The 23561-nt window shown below is 40.2% G+C and overlaps 1 protein-coding gene across 6 annotated transcripts in view; it reads left to right on the forward strand.

Moving 5' to 3' along the window:
- FHIT (fragile histidine triad diadenosine triphosphatase) overlaps nt 1-23561 on the forward strand; it is a 1459166-nt gene that overhangs the window by 607210 nt on the left and 828395 nt on the right. The window contains exon 1 of one of the 6 annotated variants that reach the window (XM_045192112.3): nt 9224-9321. The exons of the other annotated variants lie outside the window; for them this stretch is intronic. The gene's annotated coding sequence lies outside the window, so the exon portion shown is untranslated. Of the gene's footprint in view, nt 1-9223; nt 9322-23561 lie in introns of those variants that run through there. 6 annotated transcript variants of the gene reach the window in all.

Below are 23561 nucleotides of genomic sequence, written 5' to 3' on the forward strand. Positions count from 1 at the left end.
GCTTTAAAAGTTTCTTGTGCTCCACCTATTTTCCTTCCTTTCCCCCCCAAGATACCTGGTAACCACTCATCTTTACTGTCTCCATAGTTCTGACTTTTCTGATATGTCGTATAGTTGGAATCATACAAAATGCAGCCTTTTCAGATTGGCTCTTTGACTTAGCAATATACATTTAAAGTTCCTGTGTTTTTATAGCATTATAGCTCATTTCTTTTTAGAGTTGAATAATATTCTGTTGTCTGGATGCACCACAGTTTGTTTACCCATTCACCTATTGAAGGACATCTTAGTTGCTTCTAAGTTTTGGCAATTATGAATAAAGCTGCTTTAAACATTTGTACCATGTTGTCTTGGTATCTGTAGCTGTGCATTAAGTTTTAAAGTTTTGGAGACTCAGTCCTGTTTGTTCATCTTCAATGTTGTGTTGGATATTCAGGATCTTTTACCTTTCCAGGTAAGCTTTAGAATCAGTTTGTTGATATCAACGGATAGCTCACTGGAACTTGTATTGGGATTATACGGAATCTGTAGATGAAGTTGGGAAGAATGGGCACCTCGACAATATTGAGTCTTGTTATCCATTTACCTGGAATAGCTCTCCAGTTTTAAAGATCTGCCTTGATTTCTTTCATCAGAGCTTTGTAATTTTTTCATAATGGATCCTAGGATATTTTGTTTGATTTATACCTAAGTATTACATTTTGGGGTGTCAATATAAATGGTACTGTATTTTTAATTTCAAATTTGTTGTTCATTGTTGGTATATTAGAAAGCAATCGACTTTCATATATTTACCTGATATACTGAAACCCTGCCACAAATGCTTATTAGTTCCAGGAGAATACTACTTGTATAATTTTAAAAAAAAAGAAATCAAGGTAAAGGAAAAAACTGATCTAACATACCTATATACATCATAATCATTAAAATATAATGAAATATTTTGATACCAGGTATAGCTTTTGTGAATTTCCTACAATGGTTTAGATTACTTTTAGTTATATTTACAAATGTGAGGATTCATATAATGAATTAAACAAAGGAAAAACCAACATGTCTCAGTTGAGCTCATAAGAGGTGTGGTGGTGTGTAAGTCCTGTAGACATCCAAACAGGTGACAGTATTAGTATACAGAAATATTTAAGTCAATTAACAGGCAAATAAAGCATGTGAAAAAAGAAGACTCAGGGGTGTCCAACCTGCAGCCTTTGGGCCACAAGCAGCCCAGGATGGCTATGAATGTGGCCCAGCACAAAATCATAAATTTACTTAAAACCTTTTTTTTTGCTTATCAGTTTTCTTTAGTGTTTGTGGATTTAATATGTGGCCCAAGACAACTCTTTTTTTTTCTAGTGTGGCCCAGAGATGCCGAAAGGTTGGACACCCCTGCTAGACAATGATAGTTCCTACATTTAGGACTCAGTGACAACAGCTACATAGCGGTAATGCTGTTAGGAACTCAGAGACACATTGTAGTTTTAATACAGAAAGCAGAGCCACGTGGAACTAACCACTCCACTCTCACTGACTCTTGCAGTGTACGACAGTGAGAAAGATCTCACTTGTGCACCTTGTCTGACTTCTGAGGGATAGCTTCTCACCTCTTTTGCCTTCCACATATTCTTACTCTTCTCTAGTTGCTAGACTCCACACAGAACACTCAGGAAAGAGGATTCTGTGAAACATAGTTCCTGTTGTCTGCTTTGCAATGCAGATTGCTAAGAAAGGGCTGGAGACTCAGAATTGACGATAGACCATCCAGCACATGTGTATTACTTATTTGTATAACTGGGGTGTCCTTTCCCCCAAACTTTGACTTCTCCAAAGTCTGCTCTATTTTTAAACTGAGCAATTATTTTTCACATATAACCTTAACTGAATTCACCTATAAGATGAGGTAAAAGTCACTTCTCCTTTTATAGTTTTAAAGCATTCTTTTTTATACCTCTTAAAATATATAATCATATTTTACTTTGTATGAGAGTTCTGCAAAATGTCCCATTCCTCTATTGGGTTAGAAACTTTTTGAAGGTAGAGATCATTTCTTTTATGTCTGAATATACCTGGAAGATTCTGGCAGAGTGTCACGCACATAGTAGGTACTAATCAAATATTTGCTTAATTTATTAATAGATAATATTACTTAAAAAACTGTTATGATCCACGTAAGTCACTGTGTAGGTGAATTGGAACATCTCTTTGCTCTAATGACTGTAACTAAAATGAATATTCCATTTAAATTTCTAATTTATTAGCCCTTTTTACTGTAGTAGCCTGGTGGTTTGCATTGGTCATTAACTTCCTGTATAGAGTCATGAAACGTTGGTGCAGACTTGATGCATGCAGTCACAGTCGAGTTTCCCACCTGACCATACCCGGTGTGTCTGAGAGCAGCGGAACGGCTCCTCTAATGATTCTAGAACACCGCAGTGAATGACAAATTACTGGTGTCTAATATTATATGATTGGTAAGTGACTGTTATGTACTTTACTTTCATCCCTCTAGGAAGGCTAGATTATTCTTGAAGAGCAGATTGCTATATGAAAATGCCAATATTTATTCTCTGTTGATCCAAGGTAACAATTCAGCAACAGTCATTTAATATAAGACACTCGTATTTTTTTTTTACAAATCAATAACTCGTTAGGAAGAATGACTCCGTAAGGTACCCCGCTATGATGGAGTTGACCTTCTGGTCCAATAGGGTAGATTTAACAAAGAATTTCTTTGCTGTCAGTCCTCATTAGAGTCTGAGTAGAATAGGCGTTCTGTTTTATTTTGGCTCCCAAATTGTTTTAGGTTATTTTTAAGTCTCAGAACAACAATTCTGTTCACAAAGTGATATTAACATAAAAATTCAGAAAAAACCTAGAAACATCTGAATTTCTCACATGATGCCACCATTTAATTGGCCCACCTCTTTTCCTTTGTGGAGTTACAAAGCCACAGTTTATCACTTTGGATTTTGCTTTTCTCTAGGTCTTAACATCCATCCCCCAGGTCTGTTGCCAGTTCTGACTGCTTATTAGTGCTGCTGCTTTGCTTCCTTGACTCATATTTCTTTCTCTCTTTTTTCCAACCTGCTTCACTTCTGCCTGGTGCTGTTTTCTGCTCTGCTGGTTTTCTGCCAACCTTTCAGTGACACTATCCCAGTACTTCGTTGATCCTGTTTGTGGACCAGCACACATTCTCTCCATCCCTGCTTTCTGCGTCATTGCCTCCTTCTTCCAGGTGGCCTGCCCTCACCTCTGCTGTGTAGCACCCAGGAGGCCCCAGCTGCCTCTGCCCCTCTGGCCCCTCTGTGCTGTGCTGCTGGGCGGGGGCACGGGGTGGCTGGAGGATGAGCTAAAAACCTCTTAGCCCTGACAGCTGTCATGGTGGCTCTTAACACTTGGGGGCTGGTGGGCAAGTTGTGTAAAGCTTGGACAAAGGAGAATGAAAGAGAGAGGCTAGAGGGAATGATGAAAGAGACCAATAGAAAGAAAGAATTAGACATTAAAGAGGAGGGGATGGGCAGAGAAAGGGAGGAAGATGAAGGGCAAAGAGGATGGAGAGTACAGGAAGAAGGCAAGGGCTGGACAGTGGAAAAGGGGAAGGTATTTATAGCCAGGAAAGCTATACCAGGCTCCATGAAAAGGTTCTCTTCACTCAAGAGCCAGGGTTTTCACATGCATTTGCTAAACCTGAGCTTTACTTGCTTTGTACCTTTGTGCTTTTGACTTCATTCTCTTGACTCCTTTGTTGTCTACTTGACTTGCTCCCCAGCCTAACTCCCACGGCAGGGCGACCCCCACCCTTCCTGACCATCTCTTCCAGCCTTGGCATTGTGGGCTGTCTTTGCTTTCCCCTCACTATGCTCTCACAGCCACTGTAAAGATTACATTTGTCTTGTGAAGTGTGAAACCATCAGCTACTACAGATTTTGGCCAGGACTCAATCTGAGGACTCTTCTGATGTAGGAGTGGCCTTTACACTTTGTAAGGGGGGCAAGGCAGGAAGAAGAAGCAAAAGCAAGACAGTAGAATGATAAGAAAGTAATTTCTGGAGAGTTTCAGGGTTGAAATCTAATATTCAGAGCCATGTTCCTGGAGGCAAGATCCCCTTCTTATTTTTACGCAAGTAATGACATTTTGATGTTCTTGACTCAATACTCAAAATGGCAGTGAGGGCAATAGAGTCTATGTCATAGAGTAGGGATTCCAAATAGATGTTATCACTCATGCCAAGTGTCATTTGCTGCCCGCAGTTTCCTGGGGTGGTATTGAAAGGCCTTTAAAGGTGCTGTGTCTAGACACAACGGAAAGAGTTCCGTGGTTGACTAGCACTGCCTGCTATAGCAGGAGGATGTGTGGGAGTGGTGTTCTTTCTGTGTGCCATGCATTTGTTCAGCTAGTTTTAAAGTTTCTATAAGAGCATTTGTTATTCTCCACAGAGAGATACTTTATAGTTAGCCAGAGAGGGATGTTGTCCCTAATTTCAGAATATCTGTGAAGGTAATGATCTTTCACCACCACCTAATTCATTTTCTTCAGTTCTGACACAGGTAACTTGGCTATGAGAATGGGCCAAAAGTTGATAAGCAACAGATATACCTTTGTCCCATGTTAGAAATTATCCCATAACCAAATGTTTATCCTCTACTGCAAATGTAATAGTTCCTAATTACAGTATAAGAGGATATTCTTTGTTTTATTTTGGTTCCATTGTTCAGCAAGGTCAACTATCCTTTGATGGAGCAATTCAGTTTGTGCTGATTAGAGAAGGTGAGAAGAGTCCTTTGGCTTCTATAGCAGACATATTTTTGCTGTGCTGATGCATGCATTTTCATAGAGTCTCAGAGCAGTAAGTTTATTTCAATGGCTCTCAATTCACATGATTTGGAGAATGAAGACCAGGGAATATGTGGCTAACTCAGGGTTTCACTTTTAGTTTATGAGTCACCTTTCTTTTGTATAAATGATTTACCTTTATCTTTTCCCTCTCTTCTCTTTAACTGCTTTTCTCTGAAGGCCATGGAGATCCCACCCAGGCTGCCAGTCAGAGATGTAGCCTTAGGTTTGCATATAGAGCCATAATTGGCAGGTGCCCTTTCTGCAACTCATCCAGTGGGTGAGAGTCATTAGGTAGAGTAGGTGACCACTAGGTGAGTAATGGGGCATCTTGCCACGAGCTTTGCAGCCAGGAAGATCAGGAACAGGGGTGGTATCAAGGCCCCTTGCAGGAGCAAAATAAGGGAGCCTTATGTGTCTGCCTAGGACAGAGCTGCACTGCTCCCTACCCCCACTACACACACACAGGTAGCCTTCACTGACTGTCACTGTGGTGTGTAGGTAGAACCAGTTCAACGGTTTAGTACAAAAATGAAACCAAACTGCTAGAGAGTTCATTCTATGCAAACATCTTCTGGTAGGCGTCTGCTCCCTGGTAGATGGTCTCAATTGTTTAGTGACGGGGTAGTGACATTCAGACAGATCTTTAGTCTAGAGTGAACCTGAAAGTTAGGAGATCCTTGTCTTACTTTAAAAAAAAAAAAAAAGCTTCAGAACTGCCAAAATACTATGTAAATAATAGCTATTGCTCTGATGCTGATGAATAAATAATGGTTTCTCTCCTGACCTGTATAAGAAGCTTGGACTATCCCTTCCTAAATGTCCTATTGTGTATTTCTGTGATAGTTGTCTTCATCTTGGTTTAAACATAAATATCTACCTAGGCTGTTTTGTTGGAAGGCAAATCTATTCATCCTATTTTTCACTGAGCAAACTGGAGTTTGTTTCAACCTGAACTTCCAGCATGGTGTTCCAAGTACCTAGCCCCGTGCCTGGCCTACCATAGGTCTTAATAAATGTTTGCAGAACTGGTGAACCTCAGCAGGATGAGAAGATCTTGAGGTGAGCAGCACTCACTGTGCTAAATAAACCTCACAGATCCCAATGGTCAAAGAGCAGTTGGACCCTGTGGCTAGAGACTCATGACATTATGTTATTTAATTCTCACACTAATGCAAGTCTAGCTGCTAGGACTCCAATTTTTACAGGCGAGGAAATTGAGGCTTAAGAGTAAGTGGCCTGAAGTTTGTAAACACTGGGACTGTAGCCAGGGTCTCTGTGATGTAAAGCCACTCTTCTCACCATCGTACCATTCCTGCCTTTAAGAGAGAGGAGCAGAGCTCTCCTGACTGGCATGGGGAGAGAACGTTGTGCCCTGCACAGCTGAAATGAAGGGAAGAGCAGAAGGAAGCTCCTGGTACATTACCTCTTAAAAAATATATAGCAATCTGCCCTCGCTGGTGTGGCTCAGTGGATTGAGCCCCGGCCTGTAAAGGGTCACCGGATTGATTCCCAGTCAGGGCACATGCCTGGGTTACAGGCCAGGTCCCCAGTAGGGGGCACATGAAAGGCAACCACACATTGATGTTTCTCTCCCTCTCTTTCTCCTTCCCTTCCCCTCTCTTTAAAGATAAATAAATAAAATCTTTAAAAATATAGAGAGCTATCTAATAGAGCAGCCTTTAGGTGTTTTAATTTTATTATTAATATATATTTTTTGAAGTTTGCTGTAGTTGTCTGAGCCCTTTCAGGCAGGGGCCATGTGGGTCCTTCAAATGTTTCATGTTGATTTTGTAACTGTCCCTAATAGTTCTCTCGAGAAACTGAAATAAGGTCAACTTCTTCAAATACTTACATAGGACTTTGGAACCAATTGTAGCCATCTTAAAAGTCTCCTAAAACACTCAGACTTTTATTAACACTGCTGTACCCCATGCTCCAGGGAATTGTGTGGAAACCCTATCATGGAATTATATTTCAGGGCAATTGAGTCAGACTCCTTTTGTATGCACGAATTTATTCTGTTGTTTCTATTTCTGTATTTATTCCTTAGAACAAAACCCTAAATCATTAATTAATAGAAACTGTGTCAGTAAATGAAGCACTGAACAAGTATTTAAATGAATCACAAGATTATTTGGCAAATCAAAGGGGGTACATCTAGAAACTTATATAACTTATAGCTGGCAATTAATAGACATTTCTAACTGTTCTTTCACCGTGAGCTGCAGGGCAGCTTAATAGAAACAAAGTACTTGGGGAGTGCAAGTGATATGGTTTTGACTCAAATAAATAAAACTCATTTGCATAAGTATAATTAAAATAATAATGCATTTTATTTACTTGTGTGGTGTCTAGCTACAGCTGCATTCTAGCTGCTTTGTAATGAAATTAAAGCAGCCTATTAAATACTGATTAGCTGGTTAGAGACAGATCAGATTATAGCAACAATTAAAATCATTGTAGAACAGTGTACTCAATCAATCTATTCTTCTTCCTGCAAATAAGGACTTGGACTAAAGTTCCTTATTAGGTACACGTGCTTTGAGTACACAGCACATTGTTGTGATATCAAGAAGCTTTTCCCTGTTTGTGAATGAGACCTTTGGAGCACATTGCAGCTGAGGACACCATGTAAAGAAGGGTGCACAGGTGGAAATGAATGGGTGTGTTATATGTGGGGCTGGGTGGTACCTGCCTGAGCTGAGTGGATGGAATTGTGAATGCTTTTCCATTAAAAGCAAAAGGTTGAACTCCACACAGAAGGGAGTAAGAAGCAATAGGTAGTACCAGGATAAAAACAGTGCTGGTGGATGTTTGGGATTAGCAATGATGGAGGCAATGTTAATGCCTCCCATAAGTGGGAAAGGCTTGAGTTCACACACCTATCAGGTGGAATGATATTTTCTTTTGAGGAGGTTGGGAAATAGGATCTAATCATGCGTCAGTCCCCAAAGTGGCATGATAGTCATCCATGTGCCCTTATACAGTTTTTGCCATATTTGTGTTTGACCTGTTTATGGTATTTATATAAGAAGCCTGTCTGAAAAAAGTCCAGCCATTTTTAATGGAACAAGAATGATTTGAGTGACATTGATGTAACCTGGCAGCCAAGGAATACACATGCACGAACAATGATGACTTCACTATACTAGTCAGTGGAGGCGGCAGATGCAGTTGAATGAGCACATGTACTGTGTGGCCATCACATTCAAAATAACTGAGTGAGTAGAGCAACTAAGCTACATCAAATTTTGTGTTAAGCTTGAATATTCCTCTGTGAAAATTATTTGGGTGATTCAGAAGGCCACAGCTATGGGCAACTGGTGATTGGCAGCTTCATCACAACAACATGCCTGCTCATGCATCATGTCTCATGCAGAGATTTTTGGCAAAACATCAAATCACCCAGGTGACTCAGCTGGACTGCAGCCAAGACTTGGCACCCTGTGACTTCTGGTGATTTTACACCTTTGAAAGGAAAGAGATTTCTGACTGTCAATGAGATTCAGGAAAATAAGATGGGGCAGCTGATGGCAACTGGGAGAAGTGTGTCAGGTCCCAAGGTGTCTACTTTGAAGGGGACTGAGGTGTCATTGTCCTATGTACAAGGTTTCTTGTATCTTCTTCAATAAAAGTCTCTTTTTCACATTACATGGCTGCATATCTTCTGGACAGGCCTCGTATGTAATATATTAATATATTTATACATTCAATATTTCTTTGAATCAGTTTTGAAATATAAATTTCTTTTTAAATGAAACTGTCACCATTTTAAGTGGGAATCATGCCACCTACCATGAAGGGAAGGGAAATGCAAAAATACTCAGTGAAAGTAAATTATCACAAATTAATCCAAGGTAGATGTTGTTTCCTGACAATGGCTCTGAACCTAAGGCCTATGCTCCTTTTCTTAAAAAGGGAGCTTTGCCAAGTGTTATTAGACAGCTGAGTAAGATATGTGGCACCACATTGAGATGTTCTCTTTGATGTAATAAAAAGCACTGAACAAGAATTTCAACAGAAATAGATTTTGCATTGCATGAGTCAGTGTTTTTTAATGCCACCCCTCGGAGGTGCCTGAAGTCCTCTCCTGTGTATCCATAGTGGTGTGTGCCCCACGTTTAGGGACCTACCGTCCTCTGAGATCAGCCCCGACCACTGGTAGGTAAGCAAGGCTCATGTTTCAAACCTACTGTTCACTATGTTGAACAGTAAAATCATATCTTGATTTTACCTTCTCTTAGCCAGATCATAGAAATATTTTTGAAGAAGTCACAAGAAAATACCTGCACCAGGCCAGAGCTGCTGTGTGGGTGAGTCTATTAAATTCTGAGGGTTGACGTTCAGGAGTCCGTTGCCTCACCTCTTTCTTTTTCTCCTCTCTTGGGAGCAGTGACTGCCTGCAGGGGACACTGGTCTGTTCTTCCCTCCAGAGAGAAACTCGAATCCAGCAGGAGTGGGCCCATCATTTTTAACAAGAGGGTTAAGGTAAAAGACTCCAACATATTTTATTTACTCTATTGTCAGTGGAGACATTCCTCTCCCTCACCAGGCATAGGGAACAACTTCGACCAGTCACTGGGAGAAAATTTCAGCAGGAACAGGAAATATAATTTGAACCTGTGGGTGTTACCCTGGATGGATTTACACATACCAACCTTTGGTCTAGAGGTCAAATTACTGAATGTATTAATTTTATTAGTTCCAAGGTAACATGAGTTATAAAGTACACTGACAATGTAATAAGACATTGGAAAATTTAAAAAGAAAAATCTACATTAAATATGTATATCAATCACTTAAAAAGAACCCACATTTATAAAATGTTAAAATGTGAAGAAAGATGGCTACTTGAGAATCAAAAAAACAAACTCTCATGTTCTGTTTTTTTACTGCTTTAGCATCATCCCATTCCTTTAGAGTCTCATCTATTTATATGTCACCCAAATATTCGGCCTCATTCTCTCTGTTTATGTGATTCTGACTGCACTGCAAAGCCAAATAAGGATGTACATCATTTAGGATTTATTTTTTTCTTTTGTATATTTTTTCATTAGCATAAAAATATAAATTTGTGGCACTGGGATGAAGCATGAGCTGTGATATGGTCATGATGACATCGGGCCCAGTTCCTAACTGGCCCAACTCCTTTCCTTTCTGGAAAATGCTCACACACGTACATGACATCAAAGGAAAACTAACTCATCCTTTGTTATTAGCTGAGTGTTTGGATATTTGCATGCATGTAGAACCTGGGCGAGTTGGACTGAACGTTTGGGGAATGCCTTTACCTGCATTAAAGTCACTTTACTGGCCTGGATCCAGGCCGGACTGTGTATTTCTCTTGTGAGTCAGATCTCACTGGAGTAATGGGAGGGGCGGTCAACCCAGAGCACCCATAGCACTAGAGGGAATGCACCAAGAGGAAGAGAGCATGTTTATCCCTGGCTGCTAATGGTTCACACTGCTTGCCTCAGTCCTGCTCAGGCCAGGGCATTATCCCCAGGGCTCATGGCCACTGGAACTAGGGGCAGAAAGAGAAATTGAGAGGGAGAGTGAAAATCTTATCCTCTGCAAGAGCACACAAGAGAAAAGATGGACATTACACTGTGTACCTCTGAATGCTCTGTCCAAGGTAGCAGGGTACTCTGAATGGAGCTCCTTTACCCCTGGAATGGGGGGATTACTTGCCTTTAATGCTCACTCATCATGAAAAGGTATAAAGAGGAAGGGGGCAGGAGGAGGGGAAGTCTCCTTGAGTATTGGACTAGAAGTGCAGTAGAGAATGGGCATGCTCCTCTGTCCATTCTTTCTGTTTCTCCTCTGATTTTCATAGAAACTGAAGTTTCTGACCTCTTGCTCAAGAACATGTATTTTTACAATCATATGCTTTCCTGAACTTCTAAGATGAGTACAGAATCATAAACACATCGTTAGAATGGATGTTAGAATGAGAAGAGGGAAAATTGAACAGGGAAAGAGTGATGTTGGTCTATTTGCAAATGTTGAAGACATGATGTTTGCAGTTGAGGAAACTGTAGTTTTGGCAACATTCACTCAGTGCCCAATGAATGTTCAACACCTCCACTACTTCAGTTAAAAATAATCAATCTCTATCATCCTGATGAGTTGCTCCAAAAATAACCACCGGTTATTCCAACTTCAGGAGAGAAAATAATATACTTTTAATTGGGGGCAGATGGAAGAGGAATACAGAGATGGCTTTCCGCATTGTAAGGAAAGAATTCTACCATTCACCAACCCTTGCAGACAATAGACATGGAAATGCTCACTTCCAAAGGGACTCACTTAGGAAGTGCCTTCTTCACATTCCTAAAACCCCATGAAAATTATTGAGATGCCCATCGACAAATCCAAGTCTCCTATTTCTGTGGACTGGGAATCTACATCATGTTAGAAAAGAAGCTGGTTGTTTCCAACCTGAGAAAGAAATGACGTGGCTTTGTGGTGTGGTTTTTGGTGATTACTTACTGTCCTCAGATACTAAAGTGGCTGTCATATAGAAGGGGGATTAAAATTTATTCTTTCTAGTCCCTGATGACAGACACTAGTGATAGAGAAGCTGGTTTTAACTTGAATTAATTGCATGGTAGCAAATAGAGAGGTCTACCAGTGGAATGATCAGCTCCCAAAAGTTGTTGTATTCCCCATAGTGGAAGGATTCAAGAAGATTTATGTTCTTTGGAAGCAAGTAGCAAAGACCAACTTGGACTAACATAAGTTGAAAATGGAACTTATTAGAAGACTGACAAGAAATTAACAGTCAAGATGGAGGCAGAAGGACCAGACTTAGAAAGAGGAAAGGAATCAGGATGGAGTCTAATGGCTACTGAGGTGTATTGTTATAGGGAGGACTGAATGGTGTGTCACCCTACTTAGGACTCAAAGTCCTGGAAGAGAAGGGCCAGCAGGCTGAGCTTAAGTCATCTTTTGCTTATCTAGAGTGGGGCCAGTGGGACATCTACCAGAGGTTTCCAGGGATCCCTTCAACTTCAGTAGTGGGGGGAGGGGTAGGGCACCCAGTTTACTAACCTATAAAGACTGCCTGCAGTATGGGAAATCCTCCAAAAGGGAATTGGGATGCTGTTACAAAAAGGGAATAGGAGCTGAGGAGCCAAAAATTAGCAAGCAATGTTTACTATAGAAATTGACCAAACATCCATTATAATACCATAAAGGAGGATTTTTCATTGGGCAGGGAATCAGGTAGAAAGACTTGGACCCTCTGGCTCTAATAACACTCATTGGCGAGATGAGTATATTCCCTGAGAGATTAGGGTTTGGGCCCCCTTACAGGTGGCCAGGCAAACTTGGATAGTAACATCCTCGTTTCCAGATTCTATCTGGTATTTGTTTCCCTTTGGAGGTTTTTATCTGTGAGAGATTAACCAAATACTATGTCTTATAAAAATTGACATGCCCAAAGTCTTGGAATTCTTTATCAGCTTCTCTTTCCCTCTTACCCATTTCCTGTGATAATCAGTATCTCAAGTCTACTTCAAGCAACCTCTTCAAAACTCCCCTAGGCAAAAACAGTGACCTCTTTATTGTGTTCCCATAATACTCTCTGTACACACCTCTAGCAGAACATAGATCAAAATTGTATATTATATTGGTTGTTTCTACCACTGGAGTGAGAAATCCTTGATGCAGGAAACTTGTCTTTTATTACCATAGTTTTAATACACAGTACAGAGACAAGGAGATGAACAAATAGAATGATAAATAAAGGAATAGTGAACAGAGACTTTGCAGAGTTAGATTTTATACTCGTGCTTCTCTCACTGCTTTCTCAAATAATCCATAATCCATATACTTCTTGGTCCTGAGCCATGTGAATATTTGATCCCCTGGTATCTGTCAGATGGAACCTTCCTCTGAGAAGCTGAAAGCATTTTACTCTATTGATTTGTTCTTACCAGAGCTGAGTGGTGAATGGTAAGCAGGCATTTGTTTCTATTATGACTGTCAATAGTATGTTTCCAAATCACTTTTATCACAGTGCTTTCAAGGGAGTACACCTTTAATTTACAAAGTCAGCTCCCTAGAACTGAACCGAGCCAAACCAAACCATAGTAAGCTATACAGCCTAAGCTTTCAATTTATGGATATTATTATTGGGGGAAATTTTCTTCCTTTCTGGTTTAGATTGTGTGTGCCTGTGTGTCTGTGTGTGTCTGAGTACAGAATCCTTAATTTAGATACAAACAAAGGTTTATACACAAGCATAAAATCCTTTTAAAAAAGAAACAATTCCAACTAGAATGTTTTAGAGAAGAGAGAAATTACAAGCCAATAGGGAAATCTGAATGAGTCAGAAAGCTCTTGTTTCAAATAGACTGTGGTTAGGTTATGTACCCTCTGAATACTGTCCCTCCTTATTGGTCGTGTAATCTGTGAAGTGGGGAAGATAATAACAGAATGTAATTTATAGGTTTTTTTGTGAGGATTAAATTAGTTTATTGGTTCTTGGTTTACTCTCTACTCTGCGTAGGTTCAGACCTCCTAGGCACAGGTAGGGGGAGGGAGAGCGAGCGAGCAAAGATCTCTTCAGTGCCATGGCTAGTCACATAGGACATCATGAGCATGCACCTCCTTGTTTCCTAGTTCATGCTATTTCCTACATACGGGATAAAACAGTGAGTGGGATAAGGCTATATGCATCTGTGTAGTTTGATTTGCTCAGAGTTGCCAAGAGAAGTTACATTCAGATTAGGAGTTCTCTTGAACATGCCATTTTAACCTGACCCTTTCATACTGAAACAAAATCCTCCCTCTTCAGTATTTAATTATTTGTGGCAAAGATGTATCTCAAGCTTGTCTTGACCATCACCCTGATGGTGTTGGGCTCTGTGTGTGGCCTCATCCCTAATTATTGTCCTCTTTATTAGCATGTGGTTTTATGTCATTTCAGTGATTGGAATCCTGTTTCCAGGACAACCAGAAGTTGGCCAAGGTCTTTGTAGCTAAATAGTCTGAATCCTGCTATAGTGTTGATTCCTCTCCCTTTTGTGGTCGAAGTATTCAATTAGTTCCATGATTCTGCCAGCTTCCCTCCCTTGTGTTCTCTCTCTACACAAGGTCATGCTTACCTGTGCAGTTCCTGTAACTATACTTAAGTAAATCTTGCATTGCTAAAAGCTAACCTTGATGGCTTTCTCTTCTACCACACAATGGATGCCCATTGTGATCAGGACTTCCACTGAAAAGTGTTGTTGACACAAATCATTTGAAACAGTGCTTAGCAAGTAGTAGGCACTCAGTACATCTGAGCTGCGATTAATCTCATCATTATTATTACTTATTCCACATTCTAGTTATTCTGAGCATTAAATGATAAAATATTCATAAAGTGTGCTAGCATATTGCCTAGAACATTGTTGGCACTCAATAAATGTTAGGTACTGCTAATTAAAGGAGCAAAAGCCATAGGTTTACTTAAGGAAATGAACTATAGCACCTTGTAAGGTAATTACCTTGGCTCCATTTTGCTCATTCATATGTGCTGCTCCCTTTGGCTAGTGTACTTTACAATGAGGATGTGTTTTTAGAATGATGCCTCATAAACCAGAGGTACTTCATAATATTTGGTTATCAAAAAAAATCACTTACACTCAGTTACTAAGTCAGAAAAAGTAGTGCCATATTTTACGTATTCATTTTAGAGTGATGATTGTATGTTTTTACAAGTGGCTTTTGCCCCTTCCTCCACCAGGGGTGCTTTACTCCTTTGGACTTTAAACCATTCCCTCATTGGCAAGCAGCACTGGCAGTGGCCAGCTCTAGTGGCCCTTCCTGCCTCTGTTGGCAGAGGGTCATAACCTGTTGTTCACATTGTTTCTGCATAAGGACACCTGGCTGAGGGAGCTAGAGTGGAGACTAAAATCTTTCTCTCTTCTATTATCTTATTGTTAAAAAATTTCTAGATTAAGGTCATACCACTTTGCTGGTTATATAGGTGCTGGTAAAATTTGACTAAAAAAATGTAATTGATACAGATTTTACAGAGACAGGGAGGGAGGGAGAGAGGGAGAGAGAGGGGGGAAAGAAAGAGAAATATCAATTTATTATTCCACTTATTTATGTATTTGTCGATTCTTGTATGTGCCCTGACTGGGGATTGAACACACAACCTTGGTGTATCAGGACAGCACTCCAAACAACTGAGCTAACTGGCCAGCATGAGCTGGTAAAATTTTAACCTTTAAAAATGCTTATCATTTCTTTGCTATTGTCTGTTAGTTTGGGTTTTTTTTTGGGCGGGGGGAGTGATTCTGTGCTTCTACTTCACTCAACTATTAACATCCAACAAATAAAGTTTTTTAATAAAAATGAAAGAAAGCAATTATTTTCTGCTTAGTATTTTTTTATCAGTTAAATTTCCTTGGTTGCAAGCAGTTGTACAGTTTGAATAACTTAGGCAAGAGAAAGTGAGGTTTGAGAGGATGCTGTGTACTATATGGAATTAACATGTCCTGAAGAAGAGCTGGCACTGGTTCCCCAGCAGGACAGATTTGTGGACATTGGGAAGGCCCTGGTCATGAGGTTACTGAGTTCTAAGTACCTACTGGGCATGAATGTGAGTGGCAGCCCTATCATTGCACAGAGGAAGGGCTGTTCTCTTAAAGCTGTGGTGCTTAACAGGAGTGATTTGTCCCCTCTCCACCTACCACCTAGGGACACTGAGCAATGTTGAAGACATTCTGTGTTGTCCTAACTGGCATCCAGTGAGTTGAGGACATAAACATCTACAATGCACAAGACAGTGCTCCACAGCAAAGACTCACCTGATCCAAAATGTCAACAGGGTTGAGGTGGAGAAATTCTGTCGTTAAGGGAGGAAGTTTAGGTGGGCAAGAACAATAGCTATTCATTACACTCTTCAGTGGGCATAGGAGCACTCACATTAATCCAGGAATGTGTGTGCGTACATACCGGTTTCACTCAGACTTGGAATATTGTGTCCTTGCCCCCTTTTTTTCAACTTGTCTTTTCTTACTGAAAACTTAAACATTTTACTTCCTTGGAGGTATAGTCACTGACATAATGTCTTACTCTTGCATCAACACCCAGAAGTCAATTTTAATTCACTAAAGTCATTTTGATCTTCTACTTAATGGTTAAGTTTGTTTGTAACTCTAATGAGGTTTGTGAAATTAGATCCCTACATAATGGTCACCATACAAAGTAAAGAACACATTGATTTGGTGATAAATATCAGTTTTAAGTGTATACATGAAGGATCTTATCTTTGAGCCTCCTATCCTTTGTGCAAAAATAATGGGTAAGAACTGCCTTTTGTTTTCTTAATCAGTTGATGGTTGTGGGTGGTTCTGTTCCTTGTCGCTGGCAACTAGCCACATGATTGTGGACAGGTCATTTAATCTCTCTAGACTGCAGTGTAGCAACAGATGTATTTTGAAATGAGTGTGGAGGAACAGAAGAACTACTGTCTGTCCTAGCATCCTGGACTTGTGCTATGTGAGTCACACGGGCTGGATGGGCTCTTTCTTCTGGAAGGCTGAAGGCAGGAAGCTTTCTGTTTTGGGTGGATCTCTTAAGTTTTCAGTAGATACCTCAGTGCCAGTCTCTATGTAACTTCTTTTTTGCCAGTGTGGCCACAGCAAGATATAACGCAGCACTGCACATTAATACATTTGAATGGATTTTAAATGAACTTCCTCCTAGAAGATAGAAGAAAATTAGAACCTTGCTAGGGGAATCCCTGGGAAGACAAGCACATCTGTCCGTGATTTGGCAGTGCTGGCGCAGTTTCCTCAGATGGCACAGGCAGTTTCTCTCAAAATGTGAATAGTATGTTTGCTAAAGGCAAACACAATCATGTTTGAACCTCACCAACTTCTCTCAATTACAAGGAAATGCCACTGTCAATTCTCTAATGCCTCAAATGATGCCAACCACAAGTTCTTGAAAAAAAGAAAATCAAACTCAGAAGTTCAATTCTTTGAAAACCCGTTGAATGCCATACCAGTGTCTTTGTGCAAGCTGTACACAAAGCAAAATTTGACATGTTTCTCAGTGTGGATAATGTGTAAAGATGTTTATTTTTATTACTTGCTAGCAGTATGGTATATCATTATATAAAGCTGATTTGACTTTTACTTAAACATTTATGATGCAGTTTTTTCTCTGCTCTTGTGACAAATGGAAGATTAAGTAACTTTTGTTGCCCAGTGGAATTATCTATGATCAAAAACTCAACCTAAACTAATTTCTGTTGGCAAATACATTTTTAAATATTATAACCATTCATTTTGGGAAAATTAATATTTCTGGTGAATGAATATTTTAACCAAAAATATGATAAGTTTATTAATAAGCCTGAGAGGGGAGAAAATCCAACTTAAAAAATTGTTGACATTTTGTTTGATGGTTACCTTATATGTCAGTAATTATATCTGGGATTTCTAAGAAAAATACACATTTACTCAATTGCTATCCATTATTCTGGAAAATGTCCTCTCTTTAAATTGTTCAAAAAAGAAAACACACATCTAATTGTTATGAATGTTAACTCCCTGTGTGCTCTGCAATATGAAAGCTGGAATTAAACTTCTACTGTGTAATTTTGTATGGTAGGTGCTTATTATGTATATCTTTCCAGACCTTTTTAAAATTTTAAGATGAAAGGACAATCTAAACATCCTTAGTTCTAATGCCAATTTCTCTATGTAGCCTTCTCTATGCCAACAACTGTGGATATTCCTTTATATTGTATTTCCTTGTATTCCTTATTTCTCTGTCTATGTCAGTCTAGTAGTATTGTTATTCCTCTCATCTACTAGACTGGGGTTCCTGGTTCAATATCTCTTGGTTGTTTTCATTTCTTCACATACAAATTGTGTAGGTTGGTCCTTTGGAATTTCAAAATGAGGTCCTGCTAAAGCAAAAAGAATGAAGCTTTGTTAGGTTGATAACATAGATTTTAAACAGTGTGGTTAGGTTCCATTCAAACTACATTAGAGGAGGGGTTTATGAATTACCCTTAAATGTGAACACTTATTGGTCTTAATCTCCTGTCATTTCTTTGGTGTTAGAAACAGGATTTATGCTTAACTTTGATCCTCATAGAATCTAACCCTCATTTGTCATGGAGGAAGAGCTTGAAATTCCTTTGGATGGTGATTATTTCCTCACATGACTCTCTTGGAGAGTGCTGTGGATATGATTGAAAGTGGGTAAGGATTCTTGAGTTTGAAAGACCAGAGTTCATGTCTGGTTCTACTGATTTCTAGATGCAAGACTTTCAGCAAGCTGTTGGAGCTCTATGAGGCCCATGGTTTTTATCTATAAAATAATAATGCCACTCTCTACATGTTCTAATAATTAAACATTTAGTGCTTGTTAGCTGCTATACAAATAACTTTATAATAATAGCTCTCACTATTGTTATTATAAGTCAATGAAAATGTTTAGGGCTCTGGGAAGTAGGCTTGTGAGAAAAATATTTCTACCCCTCTTTTCCTCCCATATCAATGTTGCTGAAGTTGACTTTGACTGTTTTCTCTGTACTTGCCCTTATTTTTCCATCACTACCTTAGTGTTTGTCCCCTTTCCTTTCAGAATAAATAGACATAATATTGTTCTACAGACCTCCCTTCTACATGAGCACAGGAAATGAGGTGGGAAAGGTACAGGGTAAAATCACTTAATAAACAGTGTCTTTTTACAAAACTGACACCAGAGATATATGGTAAATTTGAATTTGATATCATCCAGAAAATCCCAAGCACATTTTTAAACTGAAATATTTGAAATTGAATACAGTACAGACTTCATAGGGGAATGATAATGACACCTGTCTTCACATTATTAGGATCAGTAGAATTTAAGTCTCATCTGTCTTTTTTAAACTTTTTGTTTATTGATTGATAGAGCGAGGAAGAGAAAGAGAGAGACATTGAGTTGTGGTTTCCACTTATTTATACTCTCATTGATTGATTCTTGTGTGTGCCCTGATTGAGAATCAAACCCACAACCTTGATGGGTACGATGTATGGGTACGATGCTCCAACCAACTGAGCCACCAGGCCAGGACTAAGTCTCATCTCTTGATGATGATGGTGATGATAACAGCCATCATGTTGGGTGTTATACTATGAGGTAGAAACAATTATTATCCTCACACTATGGGCAGCCAGACTCCAGAGGTCATGCATGTTTTGTATCTGGTTCTATACTTCGACCTGGACATATAAAGATAGATAAGATTTAGTTCTTACCTGCAAGGAGCTTATAGATTAAGGGAGAAGTAGAACACGGAGGTACAGATCTCCTTACTATGAGAAAATGGCTATAGGAGTAGTTCAAACACCAAGAACAGAAAGGACTCAATCTGGTCTGTTTATCAAGAATCAGCAGGAAATGGCAATTGGTATGGATTTTGTAGAGTAGGTCAAATTTCCACAGCAGAGAAGACTAAGGGATGGGAAAAGGGAACTTGGCAGGACTTCAAGAACAAGGGATAACTGACTGAAGAAAGGTGGTCCAGAAGGAGAGTGGGGTGTCAGAACAGTCCGAGATGGAGAAAGTCAAGGTGGACCTATGAGTGTGTGGCCTGTGAGGACTAAGGGAACCCATGAGGTCAGGGCCTGAGGCCATCACTGGTGATCCTGGAGAGCAATTGTATTTGAATGCAGAGGGAAGAAGCCAACATTGTATTTGGTTGAAGAGACCATGGGCACTGGATGTGCAGAAGATTATTTTCAAGTGTTTTTGTGGTTGGTAATATTTTTGAGTTCATCATGAGTGAGCGCACTTTTATTTGTAAGAAAGAGGAAACTAAGAATTACTAGAGTAATCAATAGACAGGGAGAGATCAAATGCCCTGTCTGATGTGGCTCAGGGGATTGAGCACTGGACTGTGAACCAAAAGGCCGCTGGTTTGATTCCTGGTTATGGCACATGCCTGGGTTGCCGGTCAGGTCTGTAGTTGGGAGCATGCGAGAGGCAACCAATCCATGTTTCTCTTGTGCATCGATGTTTCTCCCCCTCTTTCTCCTCCTCTTTCCCTCTCTCCAAAAATAAATAAAATCTTTTTTGAAAAAAATAGGCAGGGAGAGATTGAAGACAAGATGGAAAGAAGAGTTTTCCTGAGCCATAGAAGAAGAAATGGTGAGAAGTATTTTATCATATGTTGTATAAGATTTAAATGCTTAACTGTAGGCTGTATTGCAAAGGAAAATATATTTTGGACAGAAATACTTAGTGACACTCCATATTCTTTTCCTTTAAGATATGACTTGCTGATTCTGCCAGAGTCCAGGATAAAGAAAACAATGGTTAACATGGTACCATCAGCTTAATCCTGAACAGTTGCATTCTTCCTACTGAGGTTTCACTTTCCCCTGAATCCTCTTCTCTTGGCTTACCTTAGTCCACTCCACTTTCTTGATGCCGACCACTTTTGACTGCCACTCAATTAGTTGCTCTTGGCTCTTTTCTTTGTTCTTGGAGCTTCTAGATCTTGGCTGCCCAGTTTTGGCTCAAAATTTAATGCAGGTGAATCCATCTGTAATGATCTGTTTTATTGGTGAGGCCAGGTCTTGGTTTTTAATATGTTATCCCCACAACAAGCTGCCTTTGCTTAGCCCAGTAGATGCCCTGTGACTATTCCTCTGCTGTCCTAGTAGAATCATAGGACATAGGAAAGGACACAAAATTTCCAGGAAGGAAGAGGAGAACTATTTAAAAAGAATACAGTTGGAATAGTCAGCCTAGAATATAGGAGCAGTTCATCTCCAAAAAGCTAGCCCAGGGCATCAGGGCAGAGTGAATCTGCTACAGATAGAGAGAAGAGGGCTGATGAACTCCTAGCACAGCTTCCCAGGCAGGACAGAGAGACACCAGGGAGAATGGGGCATGTAAATAATAAAAGACCACCCAAGAGAATCATTTACCGACTATTTACCAAGAACGTGCTAGAGCAAGGGAATCAGCCACCATCACTTGTATTTGACAGAGACTCAAAGGCAGGCGTGGGAGTAGCAGTTCTATAGAGGATAAAAGGGGAGGCTCAGGTGGCCCTGACTAGAGGTGGTTGGCATGGGGGACCTGGGGCCCAGCTAACTAGAGGCCGGACATTTTATGCGATTGGTTGGGGGGACTTATTTCACTTTCTTAGGTTGGTCCTAAGTTGGAACCTGGGGGCAAAAAGTGGGGAAGCTGTCAGTTATTGATGAAATCCTGACCATTCAGGTCCACTTGCTTCTGAGGAGGCTGTGGTTTTGCTTCTTGGACTGGTTACAGCAGGTTGTGGGTCAGAGTTCTGTTTTTATGTAGGGTCTGGCCATTGTCCCTAGGATCTTCAGTCTCTCATGGGCTGGAGTTCCAGAGGTCATTTTCATTTTATGTGTGTACCTTACTGTGTGGGCCATGCTTTGACTTACGGCCTGGCCAGACCTGGGTTATAACAGAATTCTGCACTGTTCCAGGTGGCAGTGTGCCCCTACACTGTGCTTGCTCAGACTCTCACGTGTCCCCCATCGTGAACTCAGGGGCTGACTTCTGTACAGAAAACTGGAAACAATATTTTTAGAGATGTTAACTTTTATGGAAACATTAAAGTAACACTCAAAATGCCTTTCTTTTGTGTTTACTCAAATAAAGTTCTCAATGCAGCTGCAGCTTTCAGAGAAGCCTAATTACTTTCATGCACCATGAACAGTCGATAGAGCACTGGGAGAAGTCAGAGTTATACATTTATATTACTTGAGGGAGAATATTTTGTCTTAGAAATATTAATGCAGCCTCCTATCTCATGTTATAGAAATAACTTTTATTTGTGAAGTACAAGTGATTGACTTTCTGACCCACCTGAGAATATGGCCTTGGAGAGTATTTGCACATTGCCTGACTCTGCATTCTTAATTCTAGAGCCATCAGCTCAAAGAAAGACCAGTGCATTCCTAAAGGAGATGCACGTGGATATTCCTTGTCTTTGTTCATAGGAAGGTCAACAGGCTGGATGACTGGGAAGTCAGTCAAACATGCTGCCAGTCATTTCCAATTAATGTAGAGCTACAATGTACTCCAAAAGTATTTTTTATATCACTAAGCTAATTATAATTTTCATTGAGCAGCAAAAATTGAAAGGTTACCAATGGAGAAAGGTAAAATAGATAATCTGTGGGGAAAAATACTGGCTGTGAATGTTTTTCACTATTTCCAGATTTATTGTTCTGGTCCAAACTCTGAATGCTTTTCTTCAGTAATATGGGTACAAATATAAATTAATGTGCCAGGGAAAATTATTATAGAGAAGTGTTATGTCACCTGGGGTTAGTGCTGCTGTTAATAATATTGTAATGTGTTATCAATCCAAAGTAATTTAATATGTTCCTTGGGCTAGTTGACATCATAAGGACAAAAAAATGGTCTCCTATCTCTATTTCTGATCTAAAACAGTGTTGCCTATGGTCTCAAGGATGCAAACTGAGAGAATACAACTACCGGGAAGTTTAACCAACTGCAGATTACTACCAGAGGCCAACTCGCAGTGCGTGTCCTGGTGGAACAGAAGAGTGCAGGCGCTGTTTGCTTAATGAAAGCTCACCTGGCCCCTGGAACTCAGGGAAGAGCTCTGGCCTTCAGGACACCCTGTGATAGGCAAGCTGCCCATCGTCTCCTGAGCCATGACTCAAGGCCAGGCTTTGCTAATGCTGCATCTTGCTTTCCATGCCAAGCACGGCCACTGGGGCCTTTTCTGTGGCCGTCAGAGCAGCGCTGTACCTCAGGCACATACACAGGGAGCACTCGGAATCCTGCCAGTACACAGAGTTGGAAAGGACAAAATTACCCTCAGGGCCACTTTACTCACTCTCAACAACCCAGGCCACTCTCCTTCTACCTGTGATGCCTTCGCTTCTTAAAGAAACCAGTCTGTTGCTTCTGTAAGCCTACCTAACTGCCCAGAATAAAGACTACACTTCCAGCCCTCCCTGCTTCTAGGTGTGGCTGTATAACTAAGTTTTGGCCAGGGATCATGAGTAGAAGTGATGTGTGCAACAACTAGATTATGTCCTCAAAGGTTGGAGGTGTTCTCTGCTTCTGTCCTGCTGCCCAGACAGTGGTTGAGGTGGCTGGACTGCCACCCTAAGCCAAGAGAATAAGGGGTGGTGGAACAGAAAAATGGTCAAGTAGCCTGGGTTTTAGATGATTGCAGGGCCAGCGCCAAACCGGTTCTGGTCTGCTGATCCCCAGGTTTATGCTTTATGCAGGAGAATAAAACCATGTCTGTTTAAGCTACTGACATTTTACTGTTTGTGTGTGTGTGGCTATATAGTTACATAGTTATACATACCTTATTTCTAACTAATAAACCATATATATATATATACACACACACACACACACATACACACACACATATATTCTTTGCATCTCCTTCAGCATCTCAATAAATTTTTGTATCACAATACACAATATATACATTATGTGTGTGTGTGTGTATACACACACACAAGGTCTGTCCAGAAGGCATCCAGCCATGTAATATGAAAAATAGAGATTTTTATTAAAGAAGATACGAGATACAAGAAACATTGTGCATAGGAAAACGTCGCCTCAGTGCCCTTCAAAGTTGGTCCCTTGGGACCTCACACAGTTCTCCCAATCACCATCAGCTGCCCCGTTGTATTTTCCTGAATCTCATCAACAGTCGGAAATCTCTTCCCTTTCAAACATGA

Source organism: Desmodus rotundus, chromosome 8 (assembly GCF_022682495.2).
Source record: "Desmodus rotundus isolate HL8 chromosome 8, HLdesRot8A.1, whole genome shotgun sequence".
Taxonomy (NCBI): Eukaryota; Metazoa; Chordata; class Mammalia; order Chiroptera; family Phyllostomidae; genus Desmodus; species Desmodus rotundus.